At 44.1% G+C, this 9976-nt stretch overlaps 1 long non-coding RNA gene across 1 annotated transcript; it reads right to left on the minus strand.

The window, feature by feature from the left end:
• Positions 1-1707: 1707 nt before the first annotated feature.
• On the minus strand, positions 1708-4066 carry LOC310751401. Its single transcript, XR_014542465.1, has 3 exons — positions 3987-4066; positions 3038-3174; positions 1708-2353 (listed from the first exon to the last, which is right to left on the minus strand). It is a non-coding gene; the product is annotated as an uncharacterized lncRNA (long non-coding RNA).
• Between the last annotated feature and the right edge of the window lie 5910 nt (positions 4067-9976).

Raw genomic sequence — 9976 nt, forward strand, 5'->3', positions numbered from 1 at the left:
AGGGGAGGGAGGGATAGTAGATAGCAATAGAAGGCTATCAAGAGTAATAAGGAATATAAGAAAATACAGTTCTATAAAACAAACCACAGCAGCAGACACCTTAATCGTCCAGCCAAACGCATGCTGAAATACAAAAAGCCTTCTGTCTTATTGTAGAAGTGTATGGGGTGGAATATGTTTTTGGGGCTTCCAATTCAAACTATCTTGCTAAAAAACCAAAATAGTCATTTTGAGTCCGGAATGTGTGGGTTTTTGGGAGAGGGGGGATTTATTGACTCCCTCCACCCTGATGTCCCAGTGTCCACCATCTGGCTAGACCCCTGACATATCAAAAAATTACCAGATCCCACACTCTAATCCAGGGTTTTCCAAACGTGAGGATCCAACTATTTTTGGACTAGAACTCCCATCATTCCTAGCTAGCAGGACAGCGGTCAGATGATGAGAACTGTAGTCCAAAAACAGCTGGAGACCCAAGTTTGGGAAATCCTGCTCTAATCGGCCTCGGCCCAGTATACCTGAAGGAGCATCTCCAGCCCCATCGTTCTGCCCGGACGCTGAGGTCCAGTGCCGAGGGCCTTCTGGCGGTTCCCTCATTGCGAGAAGCAAAGCTACAGGGAACCAGGCAGAGGGCCTTCTCGGTAGTGGCGCCCACCCTATGGAACGCCCTCCCATCAGATGTCAAAGCGATAAACAACTACCTGACATTCAGAAGACATCTTAAGGCAGCCCTGTTCAGGGAAGTTTTTAATGTGTGATATTTTAGTGTATTTTTGGTTTCTGTGGAAGCCGCCCAGAGTGGCTGGGGAAACCCTGCCAGATGGGCGGGGTACAAATAAATTATTATTATTATTATTATTATTATTATTATTATTATTATTATTATTATCAGTCCACCTACCCATGGATCTCTATGATAACCAATACATGACTCTGTCAATCCATTAGGTCATGATAAGCCCTAGTGGTGATGTAGTGGTTAGAGTGTCAGACTAGGATTTAGGAGACCAGGGTTGAAATCCCCACTCGGCCATGGAGCTTGCTGGGTGACACTGGGCCAATCACTGCCTGTGAGCCTAACTTACTTTACAGGGCTGTTGTGGAGATTACATGAGCAGGAGGGGAACCATGCCTGCCATCTTGAGGTCCTTGGAGAAACAGATGAGAAATGAATAGCTCAGTTAGTAGAGACTGAGACTCTTAATCTCAGGGTTATAGGTTCGAGCCCCATGTTGGACAAAACATTCCTTCATTGTAGGGGGTTGGACTAGATGGCTCTCATGGTCCCTTCCAACTCTACAATTCTGTAATTTATGAAATGCAGTGAATGAATGAATGAATGAATGAAGTTTCACAGTGCATAGAAAAGTACTGTACTCCATCTTCTATATATTCCCACCACTGTTACAGGAGGGGCTGTTAGCCGGTTCATGCCTTGCTAGCCACAGTTTGGAAGTTCCTCTTGTATGGTATTGACTGCATCCATGTTGCTCCTGGTAGTAGCTGAAGGAACTACATCAAGGGAACCAGCAACTGTGCTTGGCTTGTGATTTCTTGCATTTTTATTCCTCCCTGTTCTGCCTTCCTTTCAAAAGTGGAGGTTTCATCTACTTGGCATCTGCAGGCTTTGCCTGGATGGCTTGACTTCTGAAAATATTGGACAATTCTTTCCAAATAGAATTGTTTATTAACTTCCTGAAGGGGTGACTTAAGAAATAAGGGAGGAAGGGAAAGAAAGAAAGAAAGAAAGAAAGAAAGAAAGAAAGAAAGGGGCTGAAAAGCAGTAGGGTGAGCTTTTGGAGTCCAGCAGAGCTGGTTCTGAGGAGCATAATTAATATCTAGAAACTTTTCAGTATTAACAGACTAAGACAATCTTTGCTGATCTCTGCACAGTTTGTGTCCAAGGATGACCAGCTGAGAGATTAATCAAGTCATCCAAAGTGGAAAATTAAAAGCCATGGGGATAACACCGTCAGGGTCTGCAAGGTGGCTCTCCTGCAGAAACAGAGACCTTGGCGGTGGCTTGATGGTCTTTGAGACATTTGCTTCTAGGCAGTCAAGTTTTCCACTGTAGTTCTTCATCTTTCTCTCACTTTTCCAACGAAAGAACAGAGATTGCCCAAGGCACAGGAACGCCGGTCTTGAGATGTTAAGCTGTGGAATTTTCTGACTATAATGATGATAAACATTTTGTCTTCCAGATGTGAAAATAGAACAGTACCAGGAGGTGCTTCTCCATCCTTCTCCATGTCTTCTATTAGTTTAGCTGTCTATTTGTTCCCACAGAGTAGTAGGAACCTCATAAATGAGCCTGCCTTATTCACATTTTGGTGTTTCAGTTGGGTGTAATGATCTGCAAACACATTTCCAAAAAGCAAAGGGATGACTAATATCATAGTTGCTTATATGTGCAGCCTGAAATCATTAGGTATTTATTTCTTTGATACAGAAGCCTTGTTAGGATGCATCTCAAACAGAGTACTGCTCACTGCCTAGCTGCAATCCAGTCCCCCCTTAAACAAGGTTGTCAGGGTTTTTTGATTGAACAAAGGTATCCATCTCTCCGCTCTCTCCAGCCAGGTCAACTGGCCTGCCACCAGACAGGCAAGCGGGAGCTTCGACTGCAGTCTCCCACCCAATAAAAGTGCTATCCCTGCCAGTGGAGGCTGCTTGGTCCCTACAACAGGACAACCCAACAGCAGGGCTGAGCTGGCCTGAGATCCACTGGATCCCAAGCTGTTCTCACTGCCACTGCTGGCAGACAGAGGGCCTGATCTGGGCCCAGCCTGAAATTAGTGCTATCTACCTGCCCTACCCACCTACCCCTGCTGCCTCCATGAGCAGCTGGGCTGTGGATGTGGTGGTATTTCAGCCACTCCACAGAGTCTCAGTGGTGGCAGCAGAACGTTAGGACTGCTCTACTCAGAAGCACAAAGTGTGCAGGCATGCCTTGCTGAATTGCAGCCTGAAGTAAACCCGAGAACACAGAGCTGAAACAACTGCCTATTGCTTTCCCCTTTGCCTCGTGTCCACTTACCTCCCCGCCTTCTATTGTTTCCCAAGCATCAAATGCCATACTGTAAGCTCCTTGGGGTAGGGGCCTCTCCTATTGTATTCTGTTACACACCATGCACATTGATGATGCCACATGACAGATGATTTCACAAATCACTGCTGTTGTGTGAGGGGGGAAGAATCTTTATGTTTAAAGCTCACCTTGTGTTAGTCCCATGGACATATTTTGCAGTTATTTGTGCAGACCATTAAAAGCCACAAAAGGGGTCTGCATTTATCCCAGCTCTCCACATTTACCCGTCCCTCCTCCTTCTCTACATTTGACAACAAGGGCCTCACACGCAGCAGCGCTTAAAACTGGTGGGGGAAATGAAAAAAAGAAAAAGAAAAGAAAAGACCGAGCGATTTAATTAACAAATGCAGAAGAGAGACAGAAATGGTTGAGATTCCTGCTGTAAGATTTACATAGATGGACAGGATGGAGCTTGCTCAAGATGTGGGGAGGGTACACTGGGGGAGAGAGTGGAAGACTCTGTCCAAAAATAAAATGAATCCATATGGGTAGCCATTTTGCAGTTAGGAACAGTTTGTATATTAAGGGATGTATCTAACTTGCAAATAACAGGTGGGGGGGGGGAGAGGAGGAAATTTTGATTCAGTTTGTGGCAGGGGCAAAAGGTTAAAGCTTCCCTTCCTCTATGATACAAACCTGACCTGGTGCCAAATATCAAACAGCCCTGAGTAGGCACAAGCATCAGTTAACCAGCATGCTAGTAACTAAAGTAACTTGTAACACTGAAGGGCAACTGGATGCTGATAATTTTATGCTGCGAGCTCCAAAGGTTGCCTAGCAACTGACTGACTTGCCACATCCACACCACACATTTAAAGCACTGTGGTACCACTTTAAACAGTCATGGCTCCCCCAATGAATTGTGGGAGCTTTAGTTTGCTAAGAGTTTTTAGGATACCTCTATTCCCCTCACAGAGCTCCAATTCCAGAAGTTTTCTGTGAAGAAAGATTGTTAAACCTATCTGGTTGTTAAACCTGATAATTCTAGCTCTGGGAAGGGAAAGGGGCCTCCTAGCAACCCTCAGCATCATTAGCAAGCTACAGCTCCCAGGATTCTCTGGGGGAAGCCATGACAGTTTCAAGTGGCATCATAGTGCCTTAAATGCATAGTGTGTTGGGAAACCTCAGGCCCATGCAACAACTGTAGCTCTCCAGGCCTCTCTGTTTGGCACCTCAGGACTCCCCAGCCCTGCCCCTCTCCCAAGGCCACCCGTCCACTCCCAAAGCCCATCTCCTACCAGCCCTGCTCTGCAATCTTCAAGGGATTTGGCCTGGCTGGAACATGTCACTGAACTGTCACAATGGCTCTTGCATACCTGGATGGAGAATGAAGAGGGCTGTGTGGGTGTGCGTGCTAAAACCTTTGACTGGAATGTCAACTATTGTACAAAGATAAAATTTGCATGGGTTATAGCACCCACTTTTGCCTCTGGTCCCACCCACCACTGGCATGGAACCACTAGAAGGTCTCCAGTGACTGCAACCCTCAGCCCAAAAAGGTTCCTCACTGCTGGAGGTTTCAGACAATTCCAAAATCAATGTGGAGCTGTTTGCCCCGTAATATTTTATGCAGTGGTACCTTGGGTTAAGAACTTAATTCGTTCTGGAGGTCCGTTCTTAACCTGAAACTGTTCTTAACCTGAGGTACCACTTTAGCTAATGGGGCCTCCCACTGCCGCCGGGCCGCCACCACGTGATTTCTGTTCTGAAGCAAAGTTCTTAACCCAAGGTACTATTTCTGGGTTAGCGGAGTCTGTAACCTGAAGCGCCTGTAACCTGAGGTACCACTGTATAATAATTTCCTTCTGCAGCTTCTTCTTTTAAAAGCACACCCAGCTGTAAGTACCTGGAAGCCATTTTTACAGCAACTCACAGTAGCTAATGCAGGCAGGGATGACTTCCCAAAATGAGTCTACTGAATGGGCAACCATTATTACAGTCTTCCTGGGGTGGTTCCCCAGCCCCCACCCCCCGCCGCAGGCATAGGCATTATTCTGCACAGGTGATCTGCACCTCTAAAATGACTAAAAGTGTGCCAGAATAAAAATTATAGCAGGTGGCAATTTGGAGAGATAGAGAAATAAAGTATTATAATTATAGTTAACAATTATATATAATGATATGCAGGCTGTTACTTTAATACTCATCTGCGTCATTCTGCAAATGGGATGCTGCACCTTTGCAACCTCTGGGACAGATGGAATTTCAGCTTCAATGAGCCCTTTGAGGAGCACTAGGGAAATATGTCTGTAAATAACAGACCATTTATTTTGGCACAGGGCTTCTTCTCTTGCCCAAATGAAGTGCTGTAGCGGAGTCTCCTTGAGAACATGACATAACAGAATGGATAATTTGTCTGTTCCCAAAGGTGACTTTTCAAACACTGTTTTAAAATAATCTGCTGTGGGGATAAGGAGACATAACAAGGCAGGGAAGGCAAATGAAGTTCAGCCTGTTTGATAGAGAAAAAGAAATTTCACCTTCCCTGTCAGCAGCTCTGTCTTATGGAAATTATACGGGTGGATTTATGGAAATTCTTTTTTTTTCCCCCTTCCCTATCTCAGCTTAAAATGGAAGCAAGTTCCAAAACTGTTTCTCCATGTTGAAACAATTTCTCCAAGGGAAGGCGATTACAGTGAAGCTAAATAAATATTTGATTTCTAGATGCCCAAATCATGGCCACAGTAAGGACTGTGAATTACAGCAGATTTACGTGTTTGTCCCAGGAATGGTGAAGCCGCTTTATACTGAATCAAACCATTGGTTTACCTAGCCCAGTGCTTCTCCGTAAGACAGATTGAAGGCCTTTTCCCCAGCCCTTTCAATGCATTTTAAAATATGGATTTATTCTTCAGATAATCAATAATACACCACCACAATCACAATGACACAGTCACATCATAAACAACATCTAAACATATTAAAAATGACAACATTAGCATCTTAGAAACCTTAAAACCCATTAAACATAAAACATTTTAGATTCAAGCAAGTCTTATATTAATATGGCTAATACTGTATATCACTATTTGATCTCAGTCTTAGGATGATATCAGACAAAGTGGGCCTTGCTTGAATATGACTGACGACGGCTATGGCCCTTAAATTTCTCATGATTATCCAGTAAGCTTTTATAATATCTCATTTAGACCAAAGCAATATCAAAACTTACCTATCAGTAAATTAGTTGGATAAATCAGCCTCATATAACCAACATGCTTAAGTCTAATTAATGCATGAAAGAGTTAATGCATGGAGGGGTTAAGATCACAGAGTAAGCTGTCCTGCCAGCCTCAGATAGGTCATTCCCCTCACCTTAGGAGAAAGGGTTACCAAACTCTTCGTTCTCTTACTTCTAGTGCTTTTTTCCCCTAAAAAAACAAAACAACGTTTACGGGTACTCTCATTTTCCTACTCAAATTGAAATACTGTCCCTCAATGTTAAGGGGTATGCATACCCCTGTGCCCCAGCAAAAGGCACTGCTCACTTCCATCATGTGAACCCAACAAATAAGGAAGTGTAAGCTTAGACCACACGGCTTAAGTGAACCTCTCTCTGTTTCTATACAAATAATTTTGAAACATTCACTATTTTGGAACCTCTTGCTGCTGTATGGAAAAGCACATGAATCTGACAGTTGAATGGTTCATAAGTAAATCATTTTTAACTTACCAAACATGTGGCCTCTTTCTATGCTAAGGGAAGTGGGGAACGTTGGAAGCAACTTAGAAGAGGTTATTTTAAAGGTTGGCTTTACATGTTTTGTGATTTCAAATCTCTGTTGGGGCTCCCTCACCAGAGTCCTTGTCCCAAACTTAGCTCTAGGCATCCAGAGAATTCTCCTTTTATAAAATCTAGTATCTTTTATCCTTTTAACAAAATACAAAAAAACCTCCAACACTTACAACACATGCCAGGGGGCAGGGTCACTCAAAACAGGACACAACAGACAAAGAGAACAAGCAAACCAGCAAGCAATATGAAGAATTTGTATCTTTCCCCCTCATGTTTTTGCAACATAGGGAAAGAATTGCTGCAACCCATATTTGCTTATTATTCTATAAATCTCTAGAAAACCATCGTTGATACCTTCCTTGTCCAATCCACAAAATCCATTAGTTGTATTAACTGAAGATGCTGGGGACAATTTATATAAGAAAAACGCTGGACAACAGCCCTTCTTATGTAATGCCAATGTTTTAGGATGTTCAAATTATAGGCAATATTGCAAATGTTATCCAGGATAGGTGAGAAGCTTGGTGCTTTCTCCAAAATCATTTTAGCCCTTTGAGAGGTGCTGGTGACCTGAAAGCAGGGTATTGCGTGGGATGGGGCAGTTAGTAAAGTCCTTGGCTGATTGCACATCTTCAAATGGGCTTGCTGTAGCCACCAATCAGCAGACAGCACAAGTGGCTGAGGGGTCCAATGAAGACTTCTGCTCTCTCATAGGCTGCAAATGATGCTCTGAGCATCATTTCCCTTGGGGTGGTAGAAAACGCTGTGACCATTATTTCCCAAAGGATTTGATTTGATATAAAGGAGAAATATCCTGTCTTTGCTCACTGGAAGGACAGATCGTGAAGCTGAGGCTCCAATACTTTGGCCACCTCATGAGAAGAGAAGACTCCCTGGAAAAGACTCTGATGTTGGGAAAAATTGAGGGCACAAGGAGAAGGAGACGACAGAGGACAAGATGGTTGGATAGTGTTCTTGAAGCTACCAGGCATGAGTTTGACCAAACTGCAGGAGGCAGTGGAAGACAGAAGTGCCTGGCGTGCTCTGGTCCATGGGGTCACGAAGAGTCAGACACAACTAAACGACTAAACATCAACAATCCTGTCTTTGTCAGTCTTCCACTGCCTGATATCATGTCCCCAAAGGGCAGGTGGCAGAGTGCAGTGTGGCATGAGCAGAATCCAGATGGGTAGCCTGCTCACTGTGCCCTGCTGAGTTGTGTTTTCCATGGGGCTACTCAAATAGATGAGCATCCCTTATTTCGGTTCTCATCCCATCCCTAACTGTCATGACAACTGCATCAATGCATAAACTCTAGGCTTAAAATCATGCAAGTTTCTGGCAGGTTTTTTAGAATTTAGAACTCTTTGTCCTGGCTGAAAAGCAAATGTACTCCCCCCCCCCCAGACATCGAACATGACCAGCCTTACTTGATGCATTGATGTCCCAATAAGGATGGGTCACGCGTCCTACTTTACAGCAGAGAGATCTCTATTTGAAGGGCTATGGAAGGACAGTCCTCTGTTTGAAGGAGTCCTCAAATTTGAAAGGCTGCTTGGTTTAAAGCTTAAAAGCCACAAGAAAGGGAAGCAGCGGGCTTGAAATTGCCCACCAATAGTTTGCACTGGAACAGTGTGCCGAGGAGGTAATGTGTAAGTGCCCACTTTCGTGCTCATTCCTGTCCCCTTATAAAGGTAGATGAGGTCATTCTTTTGAGGTCCCACTTAGAACCTAGCTGCTCCCCAATCTCCATCATGGAAACCATGCTGCCATCTCTGGTTCTTTCTCCCTATCCCCTAACCATTACTCAGTCATAGCCATTCCTATCTGAAGTGTCCCAAAACACTGCTGCCTACTGCAGAAGTCGTTCAGTTCTGATTCAACTTTCATGGGCAGAGCTTTCCAAACGTTTCATGTTGGGGATACACTTTTTAGACATGCATCATTTCGTGACACAGTTTTATTAGCAAACCAGAGGTTAAACTAACCCCTTCCCAGCTCTGGGTGTAGCACAGGGGGCATTCACATGACACACCTACACCCTGCAGCCGACACAGTAATGTGTCGAGACACAGAGTTTGGAAAGCTCTGTTCTGGGGATTATCAACTATAGTGATAAAGCGGGATATCAAATCCAAACTCCTCCTCCTCCTCTTCTTCTTCTTCTTCTTCTTCTTTTTCTTCTATAATGAACCTCCGTTCAGCCTTTCCTTCGATTGCACCCAGCAAAATGGTAAGCAAGGCCGGTGGATGGCTGAACTGCCACTGGTACAGATAGAAACCTGGCCAGTGAGAATGGGAATGAGAAGCCCCTTTCATGCCTCCCACCACATGTAGACTAAATATGCAGAGGGACAGTGGGCTCATGCCTAGTAGCACCACCCACAACCTCTGCTATTCAACTGAGGTCCTGAAAGAGGTTCTGTGTGTGTACTTAGGTCCTCCATGTGGTTATCAACCCTGATTGCTTAGGATTATGGATTGCATGGACTCTACAGCTGCTGAGAGTGGGCACAATCCCCTCCAAATATTTAGAATGTATACTGCCTGGAAGATGTAAAGGTTGGTGGAATAGAGAGGTGTTTGTGTGTGATATTCCTGGAGTAATTTAGCTTCTGGGCCCAATTGTGTGATGTTTGGAGACCTCCTACTTCAGTCAATTATGATCCATGAGTTAGTCATTTTGGAGGGGTTATTCCATCATGATTGTGTAGCCTTGGATCACAGCTCTTGGGGGGGGGGGCGGAGAGGAAAAGGTAATACTAAGTATATGAGCTGAATAGTGGCTTACCAATAAAAATTAATTAAGCAAAGAAGGTTCTGCTTTTGCTGTTCCCTAACTCCCAGCTCAGCAACCAACCAAGTTCCCTTATTAATGACAGTGACTATTGACCTTCATCACCTAGTAATTTACAAGAAGCAATCAAGAAACTGCAAAGCTCTTCTCTTCTCGGTGAATACCTCCTTGTCTTTTCAGATTTTCAGTTAGCTAGCAAAATTTGTGTGCCAGTCATGTGTCTTTTCATTTCTCCATTACAAATCTTGCGACTGGCTGCAGTACACAGAAGCTTCACCCATTAGATTTGCTGACGGGAATATATGAAAAACAGAATATCTGTTGCAGTTACATCAAATTCGTAACTATGCAAAAC

This window comes from Podarcis filfolensis (genome assembly GCF_964270895.1).
Source record: "Podarcis filfolensis genome assembly, chromosome: 1".
Lineage (NCBI taxonomy): Eukaryota > Metazoa > Chordata > Lepidosauria > Squamata > Lacertidae > Podarcis > Podarcis filfolensis.